At 41.8% G+C, this 26941-nt stretch overlaps 1 protein-coding gene across 11 annotated transcripts in view; it reads right to left on the reverse strand.

The window, feature by feature from the left end:
• rubcnl (rubicon like autophagy enhancer) overlaps positions 1-26941 on the reverse strand; it is an 80861-nt gene that overhangs the window by 45940 nt on the left and 7980 nt on the right. For 6 of the 11 annotated variants that reach the window (XR_007956166.1, XM_052013672.1, XM_052013671.1 and 3 more), the window contains exons 1-3: positions 21134-21269; positions 10680-10763; positions 7649-7714 (exon numbers count right to left, since the gene is read on the reverse strand). The gene's annotated coding sequence lies outside the window, so the exon portion shown is untranslated. Of the gene's footprint in view, positions 1-7648; positions 7715-10679; positions 10764-15485; positions 15524-21133; positions 21270-26941 lie in introns of those variants that run through there. The other 5 variants (XM_052013666.1, XM_052013668.1, XM_052013674.1 and 2 more) reach the window with 5 other exon arrangements.

The following is a 26941-nucleotide window of genomic DNA, read 5'->3' on the forward strand; positions in this document are numbered from 1 at the left end:
GAAGTTATACTAGAACTGTGACAATGATCATTAGGCCACAGCTCGAGTACCACATTAAAGGTGTGATTCCACTGGCGATGGTGCAATGGAGGTTTATGATATTGCTGAGATTGGAAAACTGCAGTTGTGAGGAAAGATTGGAGAGGCTGAGAAATTTTTTGGAACAAAGAGAACTGTAAGGAAACTTAATTGACAGGCTGAGACAAAGTAAGTAAGAAGGACCCACTTCCCTTAGCAAAAAGTTCAAAAACTATGGGGCAGAAATTAAATTAGTACTGGAAGGAGTTGTAGGGAGATGAGGAAAAATTTTTTTCACCCAGAATTTTCCATTATACTATGATTTTACTCTATGATTCAATATAACTTGGATAACCTGGCAGTGAACCCTGGATAATCCGGCATGCTCAGGACTTGGAAGACTGGCTAATTTTCCAGACTATTGGATGTGATTTCTATGAATAGCTCAACACTTTCTTTTAATTCACTTTCTTTAGATGTTACACAATATTATGATACATTTTCCAGTGAACCTAGTACTTAAAGGGAGCATGGGAACAAGGGCCCCAATGACTGGAAAGGGTGCATTGGAACCAGGGGCCTGATGATTAGAGAGGGTGCATGGGAAGCAGGGCTCCAGTAAGTTAAAAGGGTGTCTGGGAACCAGGGCTCCAGTGAGTTAAAAGGGATTGTGGGAACCAGGGCTGCAGTGAGTGGAAAGGGAGTGTGGGAACTGGAGCGCTGGTGAGTCAGAAGGGAGTGCAGCAGACATTGCCTGGTGTCAGATACCGAACCATCAGGACTTCCAAATAGTTGGATAGTGAATTAACAGAGTTTTACTGTAGGCTGAGAATCGATTCAAGGCCGTGAGTCACTGCCAGTGAAGGCAAGAGATTTGAGGAAACTGCAAAGGACTGCTGAAATCCAGAACAAGCAGCTTTGGTGGTTTCTGGCCCAGATGACTTACAGACCAATCTCAGGATGCCAGGCAGCTCAAGTTCCCTTTTCACTTCTCCCTCTTAGTAATCCTATATTAATTTGTTAAGTCTGCCTGCTATGAAGAGATTGTTTTCATTGCTGCTGCCATCTTGAGGAATAAACCCTAAAATCAGGACACCAAGCTCTGCTCATACCCCACAGAATAGGAACACAAGCAAAGAAGCGGATGAAGAGATTGTCAGTCTCATCACACTCCAGCCCTCCTGTACCCCGCTCACCCCATCAATGCTGAAACATACAAAGAAAGTGGTTGGGAGCAGGGGCAAGCTCAGCATTATCCTGGAAATTTCCTTCACTGCAAAAAATAATCAATTGTTGCCTTTCCTAAGAGCTGGATGTGCCAGGAGAAGCAGTAGGTCTCTCCCAGGCCTGAGGAGGTGGTCTTCAATTCCCACCCCCTTTCCTCCCTTCCCCACCCCTACATCTCCATCGATTGTGTTTTAGCCTCAATGCAAGGGCTTCAGTTTCCAAAGCTCTTAACCTGCACAGTTGCTGTGCCACACATCCCAATCCTACTAGAAATATCTTCTCCCAGTAATTTCTCTCATTTACCAGGAGTTGTCTTATGGATTGAACCAGCCAAAGTATTTCTCCGCTCCTGTCATCCCTATCTCCCTCTCAAGCAATAGGACTATATCCAATTCCTTAAGCATTTAACAAACCTCAGCCCCCTCTGTACATTGTGTTCCTCCAAAGACAAATTACCCTTGATACTCTTTGGAGTGCGGTTAAGCAATTCTACATAGATGAAGAGTTTGCATACTCCTCTGCCAATGATTCAAATTTGAATGAAGATAGCAACTTTTTGGTCATTTCTATCAGTGTTCCACACACAGTGATCTGAGCATATTCTGAGAATCCATGCTTAACTGACTCTATTCCTTCCAGGAAGGCCCCTGGATATAAAGTGGGCCACAATCAAGAGAAAAAATCATTAAAAGATTGTCTGTCTTTATCATTTAAACAATTTTGTTTATTAATTATTACAGAGATTAAATGTCTGTTTATCTGAATGTGGTGATTGGGGCAAAGTCACACGATGAAAGTTTCAGAAATAACTGGGACTGAGAACCCAAGGTCATGGTCAAATGAAGCAGTCCATGCCTGATTGCAGCACGACCTGAACATCATTCAAGCATGGGCTGATAGTGCCAAGTAACATTCACAACACAGAAGTGCCAGATAATGACCACGTCCAATAAGAGAGTATAATCACCTATGCTTCACATTCAATGACATCACCATTGCCAAATCCTGCACCATCATCAACCTGAAGGCTATCATTGATCAGCAACTCAACTCAACCAGCCAAATAAATACCGTGGCTACAAGTGCAGGTCAGAGGCTGGGTATTCTGCAGTGAGTAACGTCATGACACTCCAAGGCAATAATAAGACACAAGTTAGAAGTGTGATGAATTTTTTCTATTTCTCTCTCTATTTGCCTGGATGAATGCAGCTCCATCAATTCTCTAGAGGCTTGAGATCAAACTAGACAAAAAAGCCTGCTTATTCAGTACCCCATCCATCACCCTAAACATTACCTCCACCGCCAGAACACAGTGGCTGCAGTGAGTACCATCTACAAAAAAGCAATGCCGTTAATTGCCCAGGCTACTCCAATAGTACCTCCTATCCTGAGCTCTCTACCACCAAAAAGACTGGGTCAGTAGGCTAAGGGGAACACCACCACCTGCAGGTTCCCCACCAAGTCACTCACCCAACTTGGAAATATATTGCTAGTTCCTTCATAGTCACTGGGTCTAAAACCTGGAATTCCCTACCCCACACCACTCATAAGAGTCTCTTTACCAGAAAAATAATGGTGGTTCAAGAGCGTCCAGGGCAATGAGAGTTGAGCAATCAGAAATTCTGATGAGAATCAGAAATTCATTTGCACGTCTTTCAATTTACAGATACATAAGATACATAAGATCTTTATTAGTCACATGTACATCGAAACACACAGTGAAATACATCTTTTGCGTAGTGATTTTGGGGGGCAGCCCGCAAGTATCACCACACTTCCGGCGCCAACATAGCATGCCTATAACTTCCTAACCTGTACGTCTTTGGAATGTGGGAGGAAACCAGAGCACCCGGAGGAAACCCACGCAGGCACGGGGAGAATGTACAAACTCCTTACAGATAGTGGCTGGATTTGAACCTGGGTCGCTGGCGCTGTAAAGCATTATGCTAACCACTATGCTACCGTATGCTATGGTACTGCATTCAATCCTCATGATGTAGCTTTCTATACACTGGAGAAACAGATGCAGATTGAGTGATCCCTCTGTCTTTGGCCTCCTACACAAAGCCTAATGTAAGTGAAGGGAACATCACCATATCTTCCATCTGAGTCGACTGCTGCACTTGGGACTCAGTATTGAATCCAACAATCTCAGCCTTTCCTGCTTGTTTCAGAAATGGAAGCTCTCCAGACAGGGAAGTCCAGGCAATGACTTACCAGCTTCAAAAAGGTCAGCAAAGAAAAAGATCCAATTTCTTTGGCCTATTCGCAATGTGAGAGGATGCAAGAAGACAGCATTAAGAATAATTTAAGTTAAAAATTATCAATGGGTTTGAGAATATTTTGGAAACAATGTATTACTGCAATTACTAAGGCAGCTACATTACTTTGGGAGGGTTACAACTGCTGTTGGGAAATGTGTGTGATATAATGTATTTATGCTTAGATATGGTTAAAAGAAAACAGATAACAAAGCCTAAGCTTGGGAATTCTCTCTCAAGACTTCATTACTTTGTTTTCCTCCTTCAAGATATTCACAGATGAACCGGGAGAGCCACTGCCTTCTGAAGTCCAGGACTGCAGCATTCAAATCAGGAGACGCTGACCTTTACAAGAAATCGAGACATGAGCTCTGTAAAGCTATCAGACATGCCAAGAGACAATATCAGTCCAAAATCGAGTCCCAGACCAGCCATCAGTTACATGCTATAATGGGCAACATAACGAAGTTGGGCAGCATCGTCAACAACAGTGCATCCCTTCCCGATGAGCTAAACGCATTCTATGCAGGCTTGAACAGATGGGGATTGGTATGTCACGACCCCAACAGCCTCCAATGAACCTGAACCCATGGTCACCATTGAGGAAGTAACATCAGTCTTCTGGAGAGTGAACCCATGGAAAGCATCTGGCCCGGATGATGTCCCAGGCCATGTCCTCAGATCCTGTGCAGATCAGCTGGCGAGGGCATTTGCAGACATTTTTAACCTCTCCCTACTTCAATCTGAGGTTCCCACCTGCTTTAAGAAGACCACTATCATCCTGATACCTAATAAAAACAACATAACGTGCTTTAATGACTACCTCCCATTGGCTCTGACATCCACCATCATGAAGGGCTTTGACAGGCTGGTCATGGCATGCATTAACTCCAGCCTCCCAGAAAACCTCGACCCACTGCAATTCACCTACCATTGACAGGTCTATAGTGGATGCCATCTCCCTGGCCCTTAACTCATCCCTGGAGCATCCCCAGAACAGTAAAGACACCTATGTTAGACTATTGTTTATTGACTACAGCTCTGCCTTCACTATTATAATTCCAAGCAAATTCATCACCAGACTCCGAGACCTGGGACTCAACACCTCTCTTTGCAACTGGATCCTTGACTTCCTGACTAACAGACTGCAATCAGTAAGGATAGGCAGCAACACATCCAGCATGATTATTCTCAACACTGGTGGCCCACAAGGCTGTGTCCTCAGGCCCCTACTCTACTCCCTATACACTCATGACTGCGTGGCCAGATTCTGCTCTAACGCCATCTACAAGTTTGCAGATGATATCACTGTAGTGGACAGTATCTCAAATAACGATGAGTCGGAGTACAGGAAAGAGATAGAGAGCTTAGTGGCATGGTGTCATGACAACAACCTTTCCCTCAATGTCAGCAAAACAATGTCAATGAGCTAGTCATTAACTTCAGGAAGGGGAGCGGTGCACATGCACCTGTCTACATCAATGGTGCTGAGGTCGAGAGGGTTGTGAACTTCAAGTTCCTGGGAATGAACATCACCAATAGCATGTCCTTGTCCAACTATGTAGACGCCACGGCCAAGAAAGCTCACCAATGCCTCTACTTCCTCGGGAGGCCAAAGAAATTTGGCATGTCCCCCTTGACACTCACCAACTTTTATTGATGCACCATAGAAAACATCCAATCTGGATGCATCATGGCTTGGTATGGCAACTGCACTGTCTGGGACTGCAAGAAACTGCACAGTTGTGTGTGGAGACAGCTCAGTATATCACGGAAGCCAGCCTCCCCTCCGTGGACTCTGTCTATACTTCTCACTGCCTTGGTAAAGCAGCCAGCATAATCAAACACTCCACCCACCCAGGACATTCTCTCTTCCTCCCTCTCCCATCAGGCAGAAGATACAAAAGCCTGAAAGCACAGACCACCAGGCTCAAGGACAGCTTCTATCCCACTGTTATAAGACTATTTAGTGGTTCCCTCGTATGATAAAATGGACTCTTGACCTCACAATCTACCTCGTTATGACCTTGCACCTTATTGTCTATCTGCACTGCACTTTCTCTGTAGCTGTGACACTTTATTCTGTACTCTATATTGTCTTACCTTGTACCTCAATGCACTATGTAATGAATTGATCTGTATGAACGGTATACAAGACAAGTTTTTCACTGTACCTTGGTACAAGTGACAATAATAAACCAATTCCAATTCCAATTCTTTGACCAAACTCTGATTTTCTAAACCAATATCTCCTTATATGGCTCAATGTTGATAAAGCCCCTGTGAAGCACTATGCTCTGCATGCAAAACAAAGTTTTTCACTGTATCTCGGTACATGTGACAATAATAAACCAATTACCAATTACTATGCACCAAGCAAAACATAAATTGTCACTCTGCTGCTGGCAATAAGTTCTCACCTTTTTACCAATGACCATAACCCAAGAATTATCGTTTAAGAAGTTTGACCAAAGGTTTCTTCACAAGAGATATCAATCCCTTGTACGATTTTATTTTCCAAATTCCCAAAAAAGTACCAAAATCAGCTGAATGTGCTTTAGCTGGTTTGTGTACTGCCTATTGTGAAAGCAAGCTACTTAATCCAGGGAGGTAGCAGGCATAAAACAAGTCTGTAAGGAACTGGCAGGTATCAAAGGAGCATTACTTAAGTCAGAATTTGCTGTCAACATAACAGCGAAGCTAAGGGCATACAGATCATCTAAATGCATTAGCAGCTCCTGGTGAATAGAAAGATCTAAGAGTTGTTATTCATTGGGTTTACCAGTATTGGGGGACATACTGTTGAATTGTTACATTTCAGTTATATTGTCTTTGAGAGGATTAGAAAATCAGTAAGTTTGTATTTAGCTAATTTTATAGTTCATCATGGTCTGTATGTGTGCCTTGTAAATAATTCGTTATTTGTATAATTTTATATCTTATTTAAGTAGTTAATTGATAGGCTAGTTTAATATATGCAGAAAATTCATGTTAATATGGCTTAGTTGTTTTTTAAGGAAGATGCCCGTAAGATCTATGCGTACATTGTATTGTTACATTTGATACACTGTTATGTTAGTCTACCATTAGTCGAGCATTGTTTGCCACCAACAAAAGATGTTTGGTTTGTCTCTATTCTGTTACTTGTTTTTTGAACAGAAATACATTAAAACTCTGATAATCCAGCACCCTTGGAACTTTGGTGCTGGACTAGCAGTTTTTCTGGATAATTGGACATTACTCCTACTGATACCAAATACACTTTCACTTCACTTCTCTTACCTGTTACGCAGCAACATAATAAAACGTCCAGTGAACCTGCTGAGTTTGAAGCGAGCGGGAAATGCACAAAAAAACCCTAGCTCTGGCTGCAAAACTACTCACATTCCTGAGCCCTGGTAGTTCTCAGTCCCAACCTCAGCTCCAGCTACGCATGTTGGCCCCAGCTGCTCTCCTGACTCCTAGCTCCGGTTGTACACCCTTTTTACAACTCACATTCTGGACTGATGACCAAACTAGATGCCAAACCAACAAGATTTCTGAATGATCATATGCCAGATTATCAACATTTTGCTGTATTGGGAAGAACCAACAGATATAAAATTTAAATGTGCACCTTTAGAACTACTTCTTAGAAACTCTGTACTATGAACAGGGAACATGTTTTGCACATTTGCTAAAAATATCAGTGAAGAAATTTCCCTTGCATTGTGACCCTGGTTCTAAAAAGAGTACCATCTGAACAAAGCAAATTAAGGAAGTGTGACCCTTACAAATGAAGTGTGACCTTTACAAAGAGCTTGGTATTACAGCAAGCTTTTGTAGGATATGGCTTTCACTGCCAAGTTGTCCTGACAAGGTGCTAATGTGGAAAGTTTCCACAAACAGCAGTGCTTGACGAACAGATCATTTATTTGCAGGGATCTTGGTGGAGGGATAAATATTGACCAGAACTCCTTCAAAAATGGATATATAATTTTTTACATTAATTTCACAGGCAACAAAATGGTCAAAGAGGAAAGCATTTGAAAAGGAAAGGAATAAAAGAGGAAATATAAATAGTTTCAAGCAGCAGGTAAAATTTGCATAAGTCCACACAAAGTTTAACCAAATTTCTCTTGACTATTCTGGACTTCACTTGCCTGGACAACAGTCTGTCAATATCCGCACAACCTATGCGAACCTTACTGCATCAGAGGACATTCAACCTAAAATGAAAGAAAAGTAAGCGATGCAGTTCAGTTTCCCACCAATTCCTGTTCTGCTTTTTACCAGTTGGATTCCTTCATTCGTAATCGTCTATCCACCCATTAAGCAATGCAAGTTTTCTTTCAGAAGACCCTCACCAATTCTGTATTCTCTTAAATGGGAGGTTGCACTGAGGTTAATTATGTCAGTTATAAATTATCCACTTGCATCCAGCAAGATATTAGATTGTCAAGAGAGTAATAGCGAATTCTCCTTTAGATAGACCTGATTGACCCTAGTGTAAGGGGCACTATAACCCAAACAAAGAAGTGGTCAAAGACTTTTTTCACTAAAGAATTTCAGGAAGAAGAGGGCATGGATAGCGAATTTTCTGCAAGGTGAAACAATGTGGTTCCTTGTTCCTGGAATCACCAGAATTAGACTGGGGGGGGGGGGGGGGAGGGGATGGAGTGGGACCTGAAAAGCAGAAGAACTGAAATAAAGTATACGATGATGAGTTGAAAGGAATGGAATAAAAAGCAAACAACTTGGAGGAGGGAGACAGCTAGGGTGGTCAGAAATGGAGAAAAAAAAGCTCTAAGCACTGCAATAATGAAAAGCTGCTCAACCATTCCAAATTATTTCAGAGAGGCAGTAACATCTATCATTTACCTTTTGCAAAGGGAATGATGATTTATTTTTGGCACATTTGAGAGCAGACTATGACACGTCTGAAGAAATAGACAATGGCAAAATATAGTCTTAAGCAAAGCAGGGAGAAACACTTCAGGATGTCAAGGCAAAATTGAACTGGAGCGGAACTGTTAGCACATGATGCTCAGAGAAAGCAAATAAACTTCACCCTGCTGAATAGAAATCTTTTTTTTCAAGACTTAATAATAAGCAACATTAAGAGACATTCAGAAGAAGGATAAGAAGGAAAAAAAATGGAAACTTGCAATGTAAGAAGTGCTGAAGAAGCTTTAAGAAAACAGTCATGTGAACATTATGGCTATGCATGCTCCTGCTGGGATGCAGGTTTGCAGTGTGCTTCCTCTGGCCATTATCACAGTTCCTGCTCTGGAAGATTGCATTGCTTGTGGGATGACAATCAATGACAGTTTCAAGTGATTCTAACAGGAAAATTGGGTTTCCATGCAGATTTTTAGTTGGGAATAAGGAAAAGTGTAAACTAATTCTGAAATTGGCAATGCATGTGTATACCACCCAATACTTCTTCCTTAAAATATAGGTGGGGAAATGGCAGATGGAGTTTGGTCCGGGTACTTTGGGAGATCATGTGTAGAGGGAAAGTACACAGTTAATGGCAATGGGTTGATAGAGTGGTGGGGAAGGCGTATGGCATGCTTGCGTTTATTGGACAAGGCACTGAGTTCTGGAGTCGAGAGGTTATGTTGTGGTTTTATAGGGCTCTGCTTGAGCCGCATCTGGAGTATTGCATTCGACTTTGGTCACCTCATTATGGGGAGGATGTGGAGGCTATGGAGAGGGTGCAGGGGAGGTTTACCAGGATAGTGTCTCAATTAGAGGGCATGTGCTATGAGGAGAGGTTGGACAAACTAGGGTTGTCTTCTCTGGAGCAGTGGAGGCTGAGGAGAGACCTGATGGAGCTTTGTGGAATTATGAGAGGCATAGATAAGAGAAGACAGCCAGTATCTTTTTACTGGGGTCGAAATGTCTAATACTGGAGGGCATGCATTTAAGGTGAGAGGGGGAAAGTTCAGAGGAGATGTACAGGGCAAGTTTTTTTTACAAAGAGAATGGTGAGTGCCTGGAATGTGCTGCCAAGGGTGGTAGTGGAGGCAGATACGATACAGGCACTTAAGATGCTCTTAGATAGGTACATAAATATGTAGAGGATGGAGGGCTATGGACCAAGTGCAAGCAGGAGGGATTAGGTGTCATTAGCTTAATTAATTCAGCATAACATTGTGAGCCAAAGGGCCTGTTCCTGTTCTGTACCACTTTACCACTTCCAGGGCAGTCAGTGACAGCACCTATAGGTTGCCTCATTTTGAATCATGCCTTGGAAACAGGATTAGAAATGGTCAACAGGGAGGGGCACACTTAGAATTCTTTCAACCTGCTCAACCTGTGGTGAATATTTGGAACAACCTGCCAGAGGAGGCAGTGGAGGCAGATACTATTACAACATTTAAAAGGCACTTGGGCAGATACTTGGATTTGAAGGGAGTCGAGAAGTACGGGCAAATGAGATTAGCACTGACAGACATCATGGTTGGCATGGACAAGGGCCAGTTTCTGTGTGTACTATGATGTTATGATCCATAACCAAACGCAATCACAGACAGAGAAACAGGATCAACCGGCTGTGCAAGGAGTGTTTGTCAAGTCCCTTACACGGCATAGAACAGGCTACAAATCTGAACAGTTCACGCTGGTGTTTATGTTCCACTTGAACCTCCTCCCATCTTTCCTCAGCTCAATCTATCAGTGTGACCCTCTGTTCCCTTCTCTCTCATCTGCTTGCCCAGCCTCCCTATAAATGCAACTGTCTTATTCACTTCAACCCAGCTGGTGGAAGTGAGCTTTGGGTGAAGGGAGTTCCTTCTGAATTCCCTGTTGGATTTCTTGGTGGATACCTTATATTGACAACCTCTGGTTATGCTCTTCCCCACAAGTGCATACATTTGCACTGTATGAACTCTATTAAAATCTTTACCATTTCAAAAGCCTCTACCAGTCCACCCCTCATTTCTTTATCAAGCATATGATGCAATGATAGAGTTGTTTTGTACTGACATTCATTAGGAAATTATTTCTGGCTTTTGTCCCTACAAAGGTCCAAAAAGGCTTTCACCCACAGGCACTCTCTTTTAGTAAAGACAGCTGAAAGACTTGTGAGCTATGTTCATAAAGTATAAACCTTTTGGACTTTCTGATCATGCCAAGGGAATCCAGCTACTATCATGAATGGGAATAAAAAACATTTTCTGCACTCACCCACAGGTCCCTTCACATCACCACCATTCTGGTGTGCTGCTTCCATGTGCAAAAAGGTCACAGCACCTCATCATGGAGCATTGCCTGGAGGAGAGAAAGAGAGAGCAGCTGCAATGATTTGGTAAAGCTGTCAGAGTAAATTATGTCAACTAAAACCAGATTGGATGTGTTCAGAGCTCACATCAGGTGAGTACACAAGCTATCCTGGTATGATTGGTAAGTTTTTCACAGAGGGCGGTGGTTACCTGGAATGACCTGCCAGAGGGAGTGGGAGAGGCAGATACAACTAGAATGTTTAAAAGGCATTTGGAAGGTACCTGGATAGGAATGGTGCAGAGGGATATGGGCCTATTGCGGGCAATTGGATTATAGACATTACAGTCCATATGGGCAAAGTGGGTGAAGGGTCCATTTCTATACTGTATGATTCTATGATCACTGACCTCTCAGTTCCAGGGGAATGGGGCACAGAGTAAATGCACAGTTGGGTGAGGGGTAGGTACAGTCACGTATAGAAAAGAAACTAAGTCCAATAGGCAAAGCAGTCATGGGAGTGGTGAGGGACATGAGAGGAATGCAAGGCTAAGTTGTACCTATTTTAATTCAAAGAGTATGCATAGCATGTGGAAATATATTATTGTTGCTATCACAGAGATATGGTTCAAAAAATGCCAGGACTGGCTTTGGTGAGGATGCATAAGAAGTTCACTAGGTTATTGCCTGGATTGGAATGTATTAGCTGCAAGGAGAGGTTGGATAAGCTTGGATCGTGTTCTCTAGAGCACTGGGAGGCTGAGGGTGACCTGAAAAAAGTATATAAAATTATGAGAGGCATAGATAGAGTAGATAGTCAGAGTCTTTTTCCTGGGGTGGAAATGTCAAATACAAGAGGGTGCAGGTTAAATGTGAGCAGGGGAAAGTTTAGAAGAGATTTGCGAGGTGAGTCTTTTACAGAGAGAGTGGTAAGTGTCTGGAAAGTGCTGCCAGGGGAGGTGGAAAAAGCAAATGCTTAAGAGGCACTTAGACAGACATATCAACAGGCAAGGAATAGAGGGATATGGACCATGTGCGGGCAGATGGGATTAATTTAATTTGGCATCATGGTCAGCGCAGACATGGTGGGCCTTGGGGCCTGTGCCTGTGCCTGTGCTGTATCTTCCATGTTTCTATGTTTGTCAAGGGCATCCTGCCACTTAAAAATTTTATCTTTCACACCCAGAGGTGAAAGGCTGCAAAGTCTGGAAAACAGGTTTAGCCTAAATTTTATTTATGTACTGCACCCAGAAAGATGTATTCCTGAGTGTCATGTGACAGCTTATCATCCTGCACCCTTTCATAGATTATCTATTGAAGTCTAAATATAGTTAAACTGGGATAACAACCACTTGGCTTAAACCTACAATAATAAAGGGCAGAAAGAGACCCATAGGTTGACCAAAACAGAACCAAGTATTGGAATATAAGCAACAGCTTGTTCAAAGGGAGAAGAAGGCAGTAATAGAAATTTCTGAGTTAACTTGTTCCAGTAGCAGTGAAGAACTTTTCCTCCTTTATACTTATTTCCTTCAACCAACTTAAAGACTCAATGGACTGGGGGATTGTTATCCTGTAGCTACTCTGAATGAATAAGGAATTGAACAAAAGTCTAAGTGTAATAGTTTGCCAATGAAGTGAAAGATAAAATACATTTTACTTCACAATAAATGTCACTTAGGGAGGGTGCTTCTCTTGATGGATACCATACAGCCAGGACAAGTGGGTGCACTGGGTTTGGCGGTAGACCCCAGAGCAGGCGCCACCAGCCCTGCCCTTAGACCAAGCAGTGTGTCCAAGCAGTGTGTCAAGTGGGGGAACCTCAAGCAAGGGTCTTGAGCAACAGCATATAGAGACGCTTGTTGTCCATGCTTCCACTGAATTCTGTGCACCCATCATCCCCGAACTTGCTCACTGACCAGACCCCATGCTTGATTTTAAACTTCTCATGTTCCTCCATGGCCCTTTTCCCCATGATAACCTCCACATACCCTCTGCCTCCTACATCTTCCCCATTTTAGTATTGATGAGCTGAGCCTTCAGCAGCTGAGACCCTCAGCTCTGCAACTTCTCAAACCTCTCCACCCTTCTGTTTCTCTCTTCTTCTTAAAAAAGCTGTGACCAAGTATGAATGGTCTTTTCCTTTGGTCACGAATTAGCTTCTGCCAGTGTAACTTCTTTTAATCACAAGAACTGCTTTTCCATTGCTAACATTTGCATGTGTATTATTATATGTGAAGTATCAACTACTTCACAAGGATGCCTCACTGCTGTGTCTGTGATGTTTGGGTTGATCCTTGGTGTCACATTTCAGCCTGTCAGTTTTGTAATTCTGTTTCCATCTCTGTAATATTGGGAGTTCATCCTTGTCTCAATTCACTGACTGCTGAAGCCTTCATTTCTGCCTTTGTCATTTCTACATTTCTTAACATTTTCTAATCAATTCTGAATTGGCCTTTCTCATTCTACTCTGTATAAAAATGACATAATTCAAAATTCTGCTATCTACAGTATGTCCTAACTCTCACTATAACTCCCTGTGCTTGTTGATCCACACAAATTCTTGGTTAAGCAACACCTGGATTTTAAAATTCTTGCCGTTATTAAAATTCTGCCATGGACTCATTCATCTTCTGTAAACTCTTCCAGCCCTATAACCCTCCAGGATATCTGCAGTCCTTTAATTCTAGCTTCTTGATTCAGCTACACAAACTCTAAGATCTGAAATTCTCAGTGTAAATTTCTCCTCCTCTCTATTTTTCCTTTAAGACTCCTTAAAAGTTACTTCATTGTCCAAGTTTCTGTACTGTTATCTCATGCAGCTCAAAAGAATTCAACAACAGCTTTCTTCTTCATGGGTGGGAAATAAATGAAGGCTGATGTTATCGTGCTGTTAATTTGTTTATTGGATGAGGTACTGTCTAGGAACCTGTGTTGTTTTTAATTCATAGAATGTGAATGCCACTGGCAATGTCATTAAATATAGTCCATTCCAAAACTAGGGAGATGGTTGAGTCAGACATAGGTGTGTCTGGAGTCACACATGGACCCAGAACAGGTTAAGAAACCAGATGGATTTTATAACAATTTGGTAATTTTGTGGTCATCATTACTGATACTAACTTTTTTACTTCAGATTTAATTAATTAGTTGAATGTAATTTCCCCAACTGCACTGCCAGGATTCAAACTCATGTCCCTGAATCAGTGATCTCTGAGTTGTTTCCAGTCTATTGGAACGAGTGCTAGAGACCAATATGTTGGAGGATCTACAGCCATGCGCCTCCGACTATTATCTGTACTTCCAAAAGATGGTCACACAGTTTGAATACATCTGCTACTATCCATCCCCTCAATGCCTCCTCACTTGTTCTAGATTTCTGAAGAAGACACCTTGGATCTTGGGGTAGGTCATGGAGTCCCACCACTCCCAAGGAGCACAGTATCTGGCTGAGTTGGAGAGACCTTTGTGCAGTGAAACAATCTGCACAAGTGAACAAAAGCAGGTAGAGGTAGGTGAGAAAACCTAGGAGCATCTCCTTGCTCAAGGTAGTGCCCTGGGATCTTTTATATCTAACTGAGAAGGCAGTGACTTGGATTATCATCTCAACTGAAAGACAGTACCTTTGACATGGTAACACTCCCTTAACACATAGAAACCATGACCAAGAAAGTACACCAGTGCTTCTACTTCCTCAGGACATTAAAGAAAATCGGCATACCCCTGTTGACCCTCACCAATTTTTATAGATGCACCATAGAAAGTATCCTATCCAGATACATCACAGCTTGGTATGGCAACTGCTCTACCTGTAATCACAAGAAACTGCAGAGAGTTGTGAACACAGCTCAGCACATCATGGAAACCAGCCTCCCCTCCACGGACTCTGTCTACACTTCTTGCTCCTTTGGTAAAGCAGCCAACATAATCAAAGACCTCTCCCAACCCAGACGTTCTCTCTTTTTCCTCCTCCTATCAGGCAGAAGATACAAAAGCCTGAAAACATGTACCGCCAGGATCAAGGACAGCTTCTATCCCACTGTTATAAGACTATTGAAAGGGCACCTAGTATGATAAGATGGACTCTTGGCCTCACAATCTACCTCGTCATGGCCTTGCTCCTTATTGTCTGCTTGCACTGCACTTTCCCTGTAACTGTAACTCTATATTCTGCATTCTGATATTGTTTTTCCCTTGTACTACCTAAATGCACTTATATGATGAAATGATCTGTATGGATGGCATGCAAAACAAAGTTTTTCACTGTACCTCAGTACATGTGACAATAACAAACAAATTTACCAATTTAATATAATAGTATGCAACAGCTGAAAACTGGCTTTAAATCCCTGGAGTAGGATTTGAACGTGCAACCTTCAGGATCAATACTACAACTAACTCACATCTGGCATCAAAGCAAGAATAGAAGTGACTATGTTTACCTTGTATTTTCAGGAGGATATAGAAAGACCCAAGCAAGGTTTACACATTAGAGGTTATTTATTGATTACTTAAACCCCAGTCATTCCTGACTATAATGTGGCACTTGCATATTAAAAGTATCATGATTCTGGGGCACTGTGTCACCATCTGGAGCCACGCAGAGACCAACCAACTATCATCTTTTCGTTATCCTCTCTTACCATCAATCAAGTGAAATTTACCATCCATCAATTTCTCTCCATACTAGCTGCATTTTTTTTGGATATTTACAACAGAACCAGCAAAAATAACATGTTGATTCAACAATGTTAGAAAGAACTGAGACCTTACCTCTTACCACAGTCCATACCTTCTCCTTTAGTTTCAACAGTGTGAAGCAGAGTGAAATGAGAAACAAATAGTCAGGTTTATGTTGGAGACAATTTAATTGGCAGCTGGAGTTTTCAGTTAAACCTGTATTTCCTGACACTCGATTCCTCATTATGTGCAAATGGATAATTTGAATATTTATGTTTACCTTGTGGCACAGAAGCTCCTTCACAGTTTTACAGATGGAACTTCTGATCTCTGGACACTATGATTTTGTAAGTAGAATTTTAAAGGAAAATCAATGCATTTCATAGTAAAATGCCACTGACTCAGTTCCTTTGACCTTTTCTTCTGAGTCAGAAGGTTGTGGATTCAAGTTTAATGTAGAAGCTTGTGCATAGAAATCAGGCTATTGTTCAGTACAGTATTGAGGGAATAGTGCACTATCATGTATTTCAGATCAGGCTCTTTCTGCCCTCTCAGCTTTTTCCCATGGATCCCATGGCACTACCTCAAAGAAGGTTGGGGGGGTGGGGAGAGGATATCCTTGGTACAGCCAAAATTTATCCTTTGTATTGGTATCATGATCTGGTAGCCCAAGTTGAAACCAGGATCCTGATAATTTTGCCGTCATTGCAACTGTAAAATCTGGGCTATTAGATTAAGTTGGGTTTTTCTTGTGTCATTTATTTTTCCAATTTCTATCAATGTGAACTTAATATGATGCTCCAGGAAAATCATAAGCAAGTTCTTAAATGTTTTGATACGTCAGAAAAAATGGTTCCACTGCCAGGAGAGTTGGTAACCAAAGATAAATTGAGACAAAAAAAAACTCTTTATGCTTGTTATGTCCTTTGCAAAGATATGTTTTGAATAAAGAAATGTTAATCTAAACACATGTTAATTTTCAGGATTTAGTAGAAAAACCAGATGGATTGATCAATCTACTATTTTATTCTCATTCTGATCTGGGTTTCCTCTCCTTAAGAGTCAAAAATAAATGCATGAACAATTACTTCAAAACAGGTTCTTGATCAACAAAAGGATCTTAAATCAATTGATAAGAGGCACCTGTTTAATTACAGCCTGGGAGAAAGCAAGATACTTCATGGGGTATGATGCAAGTGCTCAGTCAGCTACATTTTGGGGATTGCAGAGATCACTAATGACTTTCAGTCACCAGCTGTGGGATTTGCAGTGGTGGGAAAAAGTATAAACTGAAGGCTGAGGCATTAATGAGAAGATGAGACACTTGACGATAAACATCCCTGAAGGCATGAAGCGGAAGACATTAATCTTTAGTCACTATGCTAAATAAGGGTGAGAAAATTGCTTATGGGTTGAACCCAACACTGCACATTCAGCTCTACTCGGATCAAGGAACCAAATGCCAGGAGGTGTGCAAGTGACAGCCACACCACCCACTTTTGTTTAGTACAAGCAACCAAAGATAAACTTCTTCCCTAAGGGACTTTCATTCAAATTAATGTGCATTGTGTATTTTTATGTCAGTATTATGTTTTGAACTCTATTTTCAGCATGAGAAATTCAACCATGGAGAAAGTTTACAATAATGTGCACAGTTATGGTCTATTTCAGAAACTGTACGGAAGCACTGAAAAAAGCTTTGCAATGGTGATACCATAATCAGGAGGCTGTAACTATCAGAAGGTCTCAAAGGACTGGAATTCTTTCTCCAACCATCAAGTACCCATATATACTCATCCCATTTACCAGCATTTGGTCCATAATCTCCTATGGCAATTCAAGTGATCATCCAGATACTTTTTTAAATGTTGTGAGAGTATCTGCCTCTGCCACCTTCTCAGGCTGTGCACTCCAGATTGCAACCAATCATTCCTCAGATCCCCTCTAACTCTCATACTCATCACCTTAACCCTCTGCCCTGTATTTTCGACATCTCCATTATGGGGAAAAGTTTCTCACTATCCACCCTATCAATGCTCCTCATAATTTTGTATAACTAAAAGGATCCCCCTCAGTTTCCTCCATTCTAGGGGAAAAGAAATCCAGTCTATGCAGTCTCTCCTCCTAACTGAAACAATCCATCCCAGTAACATCCTGGTAAATCTCCTCTGTACTCTCTCCAGTGCCATCCTTCCTTTTATGTTATAGTGTGGCAACCAAAACTGCACACAAAATACTTCGTTTGCAGCCTAACAAAGTTTTAAGAAGTTGTACCATGACCTCCATGCTTTTATATTCTATGCCCTGGCTAAATCCAGCATCTTGTATGCCTTCCAGCTTCAGGGTCCCTTGGACTTGTACACCTATGTCCCTCTGTTCCTTAATACTATATGGCCTACTCTTATTAGAGCTCCCAAAATATATCACTTCACATTTATTGGGATTAAATTCCATCTGCCATTGTTACACCCAATTTACAAGCCAATCTATATTGTTCTGCAACCTAAGACAATCCTCCTGTCAACGACATCACCAATTTTCATGTAATCTGCAAAATTACTGATCCCACATTCATATCCAAATTGTAAATGCATATAACAAACAGTAATGGTCCCAGTACGGATTCTTGTGGTACCCCGCTAATCATAGGCTTCCAATCACAATAGCAACTCACCACTGTCACCCTGTCTCCAATTACCAAGCCAACTTTGGATCCAATTTGCCAATTTGCCTTGGATCCCATGGGCTCTCACCTTTTGAACCAGCCTTCCATGTGGGACTTTGTAAAAGGCCTTACTGAAGTCCATGCAGACAGCATCAATGTCACAGCCCTCATCAATAGATTTTGTTACCTCTTCAAAAGACTCAATCAAATTAGTCAGATAGGATCTCCTACTGACGAAGTCATGCTGATTATCCCTGATCAACCCTTACCTTTCCAAGTGTAGATTAAATCTGTCCCTCAGAACTTCCCTACCACTGATGTTAGACTTATTGGCCTATAATTACCTGGCTTATCCCTGCTCCCATCTTGAATAATGGTACCACATTTCCAGTAGTCCAGTTATCCTGTACTTCTTCTGCATAGCATTCAGGGTACATCTGATCAGGCCCTAGGGATTTATCCACTATTATACTTTATTGCTGTAAATGTGGAAAAGATTATTCTATTTTAATAAATCAAAAACAGGAAGCCATGAATATAAGATACTCACTAACAAATCCAAAAAAAAAGGAGAAACTTCTTTATTTAGCAGTTAGAATGCATAATTTAATCACATGGAGTTGTTGAGACAAATACTATTGATGCTTGCAAGGTAGATTGTATGGAATTACAGAGAACGTAAAGGATAGAAAAAATTAGTACATGGCAGAGTTGATGTTCGAAATGCATCCCCTTCCATCTCTCTTCCAACCCCATCAATATAACATCTATTCCCTTTTCCCTCTTATTTATCTGGAGGTTCATGAATTGCTCACACAAGATGTTGGAGGTGAGAATCAAGTCAACAGGAGTTAGGAAGGTATATGGAGTAAAAAAGCTGTGGTTTAAGGGTCTTCTCAATATAATATTGAAACCCAACCTAAACCTGTTTCAACTATGAACTTAGGACTTATGATTTTTCTCATACATAAAATCATAAGAAAGAGGAGCAGGAATAAGCTAATCAGCCTCTTGAGCCTACTCCAGCATTCAATAAGATCATGGCTGATCAATTTTGGGCCTCAACACCGCTTTCCTAATCTCTCTTCCTATGCCCCTTGACTTCCGTGTAGTTTAAATGTCTGTCAGTCTCTGCCTTCAGTATATTTAATGACGTTACATCCACAGCTCTCTCCAAGAGAGTGAATACCAAAGAGTCACAACTCTCTGAGAGAAAAACTCCTCCTCATCACCATCTTAAGTGGGTGACCTCTTATTTTGAAACTAAGCCCCCTAATTCTTGATAACCCCATTAGGGAAAACATGCTGCATACTTATCTCAACACATGAGAAGGTAATTTGGCCCATCAGGTCCATGCTGGCTCCAAACATAGGAACCTCATCAGTTCTATTCCCTCTCATTCTCCTATAGTTCTAAAACTTATTCTCTCTTACATGCCAATCAACTGATCCTATCAACATCCATCCTGTCAATCTCCCTTCAAAATCTAATATGCTTCAATAAGAATCACCTCTTATTTCTCTAAACTCCAATGAGTGTAGGCCCAACCAGATCCACCTTTCTTCATTTGGAAACCTGAATCCTAGGAATTAATGCAGTAAACCTTCTCTGCTTTGCTTCCAATGCAAATATATTGAACCTTTAAGTATACCCACAACAGCATAAAGTACACCTAGTGATCTTGCTAGTATCCTGTAAAGATGCATTGAAATTTCCCTACTATTATACTCTATACCCCTTGATAAAAGGCCAACACTCCATTAGTGTTCTGAATCACTTGTTGTATCTGCATGCCACCTTTTTGTATTTCATGCAGAGGACTCCCAGATCCCTTTGTAGTCTCACTTCATTTCAATATAATTTGCTTTCTCATTCTTTCTTCAAACTAGATAGCCTCACATTTTCCCACATTAAATTCCATCGGCCCATTTCTTACCCACTCATTTAAACTATCCATATTCCTTTGCAGGCTCTCTGTGTGCTCCTCCCAGCTTGCTAATCCACCTATCTTTTGCAAATCTGTCTACAGTACACTCAGTCTCCTCATCCAAGTCATTAATATAACTTATGGTTAGTTGAGGCCCTAGCATTGATCAGTCTGGCACCCACTCTACATAATGCCAAATCAAAAATGACCCACTTATCCTCAATCCACGTCATTACATTCTGACCAGAACTGGAGGCCTTTGCAGAAAAGTGTATAAAAAGACTCACAATGTGATTTCTACTCATATCTACTGCTTTCTGTTTAATTTCTACTGATCAAGAACAGAGGGCACATTCAAATTGCCATCCTAGGTAATGTACACATATGACTGAATCCCAATGTTCAGGGAGCCGGGCTCTAACATGATTGTCTAAGGTCTTACATTCAAATAAATTAGCAGCAAGGTAGTGGAATACAGCCCCTCAATCCTGCCCCATCATTTGGTAAGATCATGGCTGATCTGATTGAAATTTAAGCTCTATATTCCCATCTACTCAAGATAACATTTCAGTCTCTTGCTTATTATGAATCTATTTGTCTCTCTCTAAAAATATTCAAAAACTCTGCTTCCCTTGCCTTTTGACTAAGAGAGTTTCAAAGTCTCTTGACCTTCTGAGAGAAAAATATCACCTCATATGTATTACATAGATGACGCCTTATTTTTAGACAGTGACTCCAAGTTCTAGATTCTTCCACAAAAGGGAACAGTTCTTCTGGACTAATGGACCATGCGGACAGAGGAGACGAGTCAGTGTTAGCCAATGGTTCAGTAGAGAAGCATATGACTAATTTGAATAAATCATTTTTTAGTTTGATAGTTGACAAAATCCAGATAGGTTTATAATCTTTATCCCTCCATCATCACAAATAACTTTGGACTTCTGAATAAAAAAATGGCTACACATCTGCCACTCATGTGCCCAGAGCTCATTTCTTTTCTTACTTTCTTTCCCCTCTGTCCCAATTATTCATTCTCTCTCTCATTCACACACACTCTCTCTCTTTAAGATTCAAGCAGAAACAATGCTTTCTTCTGATAAGCTATTCTGTTGGATTTAGTTACTTTGGAATAAAATGTTCTTACTTACCTTGTTTTCTTTGCTCAGCCACGTTCTTTAATAGCAGCAAAATAATGGGGGGCTGCACTGGTGTGGTCTGGATGTGGGATAGTGTGAAATCACTTGCTTGAGTATGCAAGAGTAGGACTTGACATTTGAAGCTTAGCTTCAGTGTATGTAATACTTAACAGGAAAAAGGGGATACAAGGAAGTGCTGCGGACTTATGTGCTTTCAATTTCGTAGATTATTATCTTCTGTTCCTCTTTGCACAGTACAAGATCATTAAAACATTGGCTACCTGGGTGTTATATTAAACATTTCCGTGCTGGTATCCCCTAGGTACTTCCCCTTTCACCAAGAGAGACTAATAATAATCAAAATGACTGAACAGTTCTTCAAAATCTTACAAGAGCACAATGTGGATGCTGAAAAGCTGAAATAAAAAGACAAAATGCTTGAGGCAGCAAGTCAGACAGCATTTTGTGGAGAGGAGACAGATTTAATGTTTCAGATCCATGAACTTCCATAGAACTGCAGAATTCTTATCTCGCAGAAAAAGACCATTTGCCCCACTGAATTTGCCTTCTTTTTCTTCTTAGGCAGTCCTTCAGTACAGATGATGATCTTATTTCCACTCCAGTCTTATGGGTTCTGAGGTGGCTAATGAGGCCAATATGCGAACCAAAATCTCTTCCACAGATGGGGAAGGTGATGGGGTTGCCAGGCAGGGAGTTTGTGAGATGGTCCAGTCTTTCTGACACTTATGTGGGACCTCTGTATGTTCCCAATGCATGGTCAATACCATCCCAAATGGTTATCATCCACTTTCACCAGTCAAGGATCAGAGTTCCCAGTGTGAATGTTATATTTCTTCAGAGAGACTTTGAACACGTACCTGAGTCATTTCCTTAGTCCACTTAATATTCTTATCCCATGACAGAGTTCAGAATACAGTGTCTGGTATTGGGCATTTGAACAATGTCACCTGCCCAATGTAGCTGACTGAATATAGCTAGGGCCTCAATACTGGGGATGTTGGTCTGGCAGAGGATGCTGACATTGGTTCACTTGTCCTTCTAGTGAACTTGGAGGATATTGTGGATACAGTGTTGGTGGCATTCTTCCACTGCTTTGAGAAGCCTGTTGTTCATAGTTCAAGTCTCAGAAGCATATCAGAGGGCAGGCTTAGCTGCCTCCTGTAAGGATATTATGTCTTTCTCTCAACTTTTTCATCTCTGCTGCATTTGTTTTCAAGATGAGGCCTTCTGCTCTAGCTTCTGAAATGTCCTCCTTCTTCTGGAATGGGGACTTCCCCCACTGATGAAGCCCTCAGTTGTATTTCCTACATTTCCCCGCACATCTGCTCTCATCACCCCCAATCCCACCAACTCCCCAGATGTAATAAAAACAGAGTTCCGTTGGTCATCACCTTTCATCCAATCAGCCTCTGTGTCCAATACATAATTCTCTACCATTTCTGCTAGCTCCAACACTATCCCACCATCAGTCACATCTTCCCCTTTCCCCCCCTTTCTTCTTACTGTTGAGACCACACTCTTTCAGACCCCCTGGTCTGCTCATCCCTCCCCACCCATTCCTCACTATCCCCAGGCACTTTCCCCCGGAACTGAAGGAGGTGTAACACCTGTCCCTTCCACTTCCTGCTTCACTATCATCCAGGGACCTAAACAGCCCTTCCAGATGAGGCAGAGGTTCACCTGCACCTCTTCCAATCTGATCTACTGTGTTCAGTGTTCACGATGTGGCCTCCTCTACACTGGTGAAACCAAGCGTGGACGAGGCATCCATTTTGTGGAGCACCTGCCTTCTGTCTGCAACGGCCATCTTAAGCTACTGGTTCCATGTCATTTTAATTCTCCTTCCCACTTCCACACCGACATGTCTGTCCTCAGCCTTCTCCATTGCTGCAGACACCAAACGCAATTTGGGAGAACAACATCTCATATTCCATTTGGGGAGCTTACAACCCAATGGTATGAACATTGAATTTTCCAATTTCAGGTAACCCACACTCTGGGTGTCCTCCTTCCACACAAACTCACTTATCCACCTGGTCTTCTTCGTTAATCTCTTTTATCCCCTCCCTCCACTTGGTTCCACCTGCCCATCATCCCCTCTCCATCTGGTTCCACCTATCAGCCTCTATCCCACCACCCTTTGTACTGCTACGCAATGGCAACCTTTCCTGTTCCCTCTCAGTCCTGATGCAGGGTCTCAACCCAAAATGCCGACTTACTCCTTTTGCCTTCACAGATGCTGCTTTACCCAATGAGTTCTTCCATCATTTGTTTGTTGCTCCAGGCATCACTGCTGCCTTGTAGACCATGAGTTTTGTGCAATTATTCTTTCCCTCAATTGACCAAAGGCTGTTCTAGCACATTGAAAGTGGTGATCAATTTCATCACCAATGTCTTCCTTCACCAAGAAATGGCTACCCAAGATATGCAAAGTTTTCCAGGGTGTCTTTATGAGCTTTTATACTCAGAGGACAGTGTGATGCAGCAGGGGCAGGTTGGTAAAGGACTTTGTCTTATGGATGTTGAATGTAAGGCCCACCCTCTCATATGCTTCAGTGAAAGAGTCAACGATGGCTTGGAGATCAGCCTCTGCGAATGCACAAACATAGGTATCATCTGTTTACTGCAATGTAGTTGTGCAGGTTGATCAGCTTCCCTTGCAAGGGAAGTTTATTGGAGGTGAGATACAACATTGTGGCAAGAACACAATGTGACAACATCAGTCTTCACTGAGAATGGTTCTGTTGTAGATCTATCGGTTAATATCACTTGCATGCCAAGGTGAAGCAAGGTTGAGATGAGATAAATTTCTGTGGGCAACCGAACTGGAGTAAGCTCTCAGTGGACTGGTACCAGGAACCGGGGTGAACTCATCAGGGATGGAGAAGCAGTCAATGCTCGCTCCATCAACACTTTGGAGATCTCAACTGCGATTCTATTCTTGAAGTGATTGAGTCTGCAATGGCTCCTGTTGGTGATCCTGAAAGTCCCTTCCCCCTGCTCTTGTTCCATTACCCTCAAAATAATTTCCCCTTAAGTGCCAATCCGATTCCCTTTTGTAAACCCCAATATATTCTGTTTCACCACCCCCACAGGCAGTGAGTTTCAGATCCTAACTGCTCTTAGAGTGAACAAAATGTTCCTTGCATCCCACTTGTATGTATTGACCAAAACTTTAAATCTGTTGCTCAGTTCCTGACCTTTCTAATAGTGAGAACAGCTCTCCTCTATATGCTCCATCCAAACCAATTGTGATCTTGTGCACCTCTATCAAATTTTCTCTCAACCATCTTGCTCCTTTGCTCTAAGAACTGTCCAAAATTTATAAGCTTGACTGACACCAACGGAGAAATTATACCAATCACACTTACTTTTGAATCTTTACAATTACTCATCAATTACTCTTATCCTTTGCTGAGTGGTGTTCATTTCATGAAATAAGTGAACTTATTTTCCAATACTGGACAAAGCAATCCTGCACAAGTAACAGTGGTGCATAGTTTACTATTATGACAATCTACTGACACTACTCAATATTGCAAAGTGTGCACACATCCAAGAATAGGTATGGTCAGGATGCATGTGCTGCGCAGGTGGTGCAAGTAAAATTTAACGGTGTGCACACTAAAAAGGAAGTGTTAAAATGAAAAACCTTTATTCTTCCAGCATTTTGTAAAGTCTCAAAAGATACCACAAACCAATGGCAGATTAGACTAACAAGGAAGTGAACTGTGAGACAGAACCAAACACAGAGTAAGGAACCTCAAGTTAAAGATACTGATCTGCCAGTACGCCAACATCTGTTTCATGTTCAAACTATGCAGTGTTTCTTGAGGCACTATTCTTATTGCATCCCAAGATTCATGTTTAATGCTCCGCACTGGCGTGTGCATGCTTTTGATCACCCTCTACAACAACTGTCCTTATCCACTGTTCCACTCTATCCTTTGCTGCAGTTGGTGCCGAAATTCAAGAGTGTTTTTCTCCTTTTCAGACATCATCAAAACTCCCAAACTTCAGCGGCTCTAAAACTCTAACACTCCTCCAGATCTTTCTCCCCTTTACTTTCATTTGTCCCTATTTCTACCAGTAGTTCCACTCCTCCTGTGATTTCACTACCCCTTCTGATCCTCTCAGAAATAGAATGATCAATTCTTAGCAGAGGCCTCAACTTCATCCCCAGTGTCCCCAATTTAATGAATTCTGAGCTGTCATGATGATGAGCTCTTCTTCCACCTCCCTGCCCATTTCTTTGATGAGGAGTCTTCATCCTAGACTGTGAACCCTTTCTCTCACTTCCACAATTCCTGATTAATTTGGGTTCCTCCCTCTGGCTTCTTACTCTGTTAATCAGTAACTGCCAACATGGCATTAACTCAATTTTTCTACTTTCCTTACTCACTTTAAACCATCCACTTCTCATCTTCTAGCACTACACTCTCTAAAGACCATACCAAATATCGTCATCAAATCCAATGATAAGGGTGAAGTTTTTGTGGTTTGGCAAACCTGCCTCTATCCTGCAGAGGCCAAATGTCAACTCTCAGACACCTCCTCATATGTCTCTCCGGACCCTACCCACCACTGAACACTGAACTCCCAAAGAGTCTATGAGCTTATTTCCTTGGGAGATCTTTTCTCCACAGCCTCCATCCTTATAGTCTGTCTCCCCAAGATCCACAAACAGGACTGTCCGGCAGGCCTATTGTTTCAGCCTGCTCTTGCTCCAGCAAACTTATTTCTTCTTGCCTTGATTCTATCCTTTCTTCCCTTGTCCAGTCCGTTCCCACTTACATCTCCAAGAAATCTGGTGTTCCTCCAATTTGGCAATTTCCAGTTTCCAGATCCCAGTCAGTTCATCTTCACTATGAATGTACAATGCTTCTACATTTTCAGCTCACATCAGGATGGTCTGAAAATTCTCAACTTCTTCCTTGAACAAAGGCCCAATCAGTTCCTCTCCACCAATACACTCATTCACCTGATTGAACTTCTTGTCGTGTTGAACAATTTCTCTGTCAGTGTGACTTACTTTCTCTTTCAACTCGACTTACCTTCTCGAGATCAAAGACATAACAATGTGAAGTCATATGGACCCAATCTACCCCGTCTCCTTGTGGGACAAGAAGAACAATCCTTATATTTCAGTGGTTCTCGCCCACTCCTCACTCTTTTACTGGTACAATAACAACAGATCCCTGCATTCATACATACCTCAAAAATATCATTACTTTTGCAGCTGGTTTCCACCCTACTCTCACTTTCACACAGTCCATCTCTTACTCTTCCTTTTCTGTATTTCTCTGTCTCCTTTTCAGGGGATAGGTTAGTGACATTACAAGCCCACAGATTCCCACTGCTATCTCTACTATACTTCCTCCCACCCTGCCTCCTGTAAAGTCCCCATGCTATTTCCCCCATCACTAATGTGTCTGATCTGATGATCAGACTTTCCACACAGGTGTTTTTTGAAATGTCTTCCTTTTTCCCTAAGCATGGCTTCCCATCTACCACAGTTGACAGGAGGTGTCCCAGCCACAGCAAAGATAAGCTCAACTTTTACACCACCAATTTGCACATTCAACAATCATTCTTCAAAATTTCTGCCATCTTCAGCAATATTTCACTACCAAATATACATTCCCTTTCTGCATCCCAAATGGACTGTTCCCTTTGCAACTCCCTGGTCTATTCTTCCATCCACAAAATACTCCTCAATGCATTTTCCACTGCAATTACAGGAGATGCATTGGCTGCTCCTGTACCTCATCCCTTCCCACCATTCCGGGACTCATAGAG

Source organism: Pristis pectinata, chromosome 4 (genome assembly GCF_009764475.1).
Source record: "Pristis pectinata isolate sPriPec2 chromosome 4, sPriPec2.1.pri, whole genome shotgun sequence".
Lineage (NCBI taxonomy): Eukaryota > Metazoa > Chordata > Chondrichthyes > Rhinopristiformes > Pristidae > Pristis > Pristis pectinata.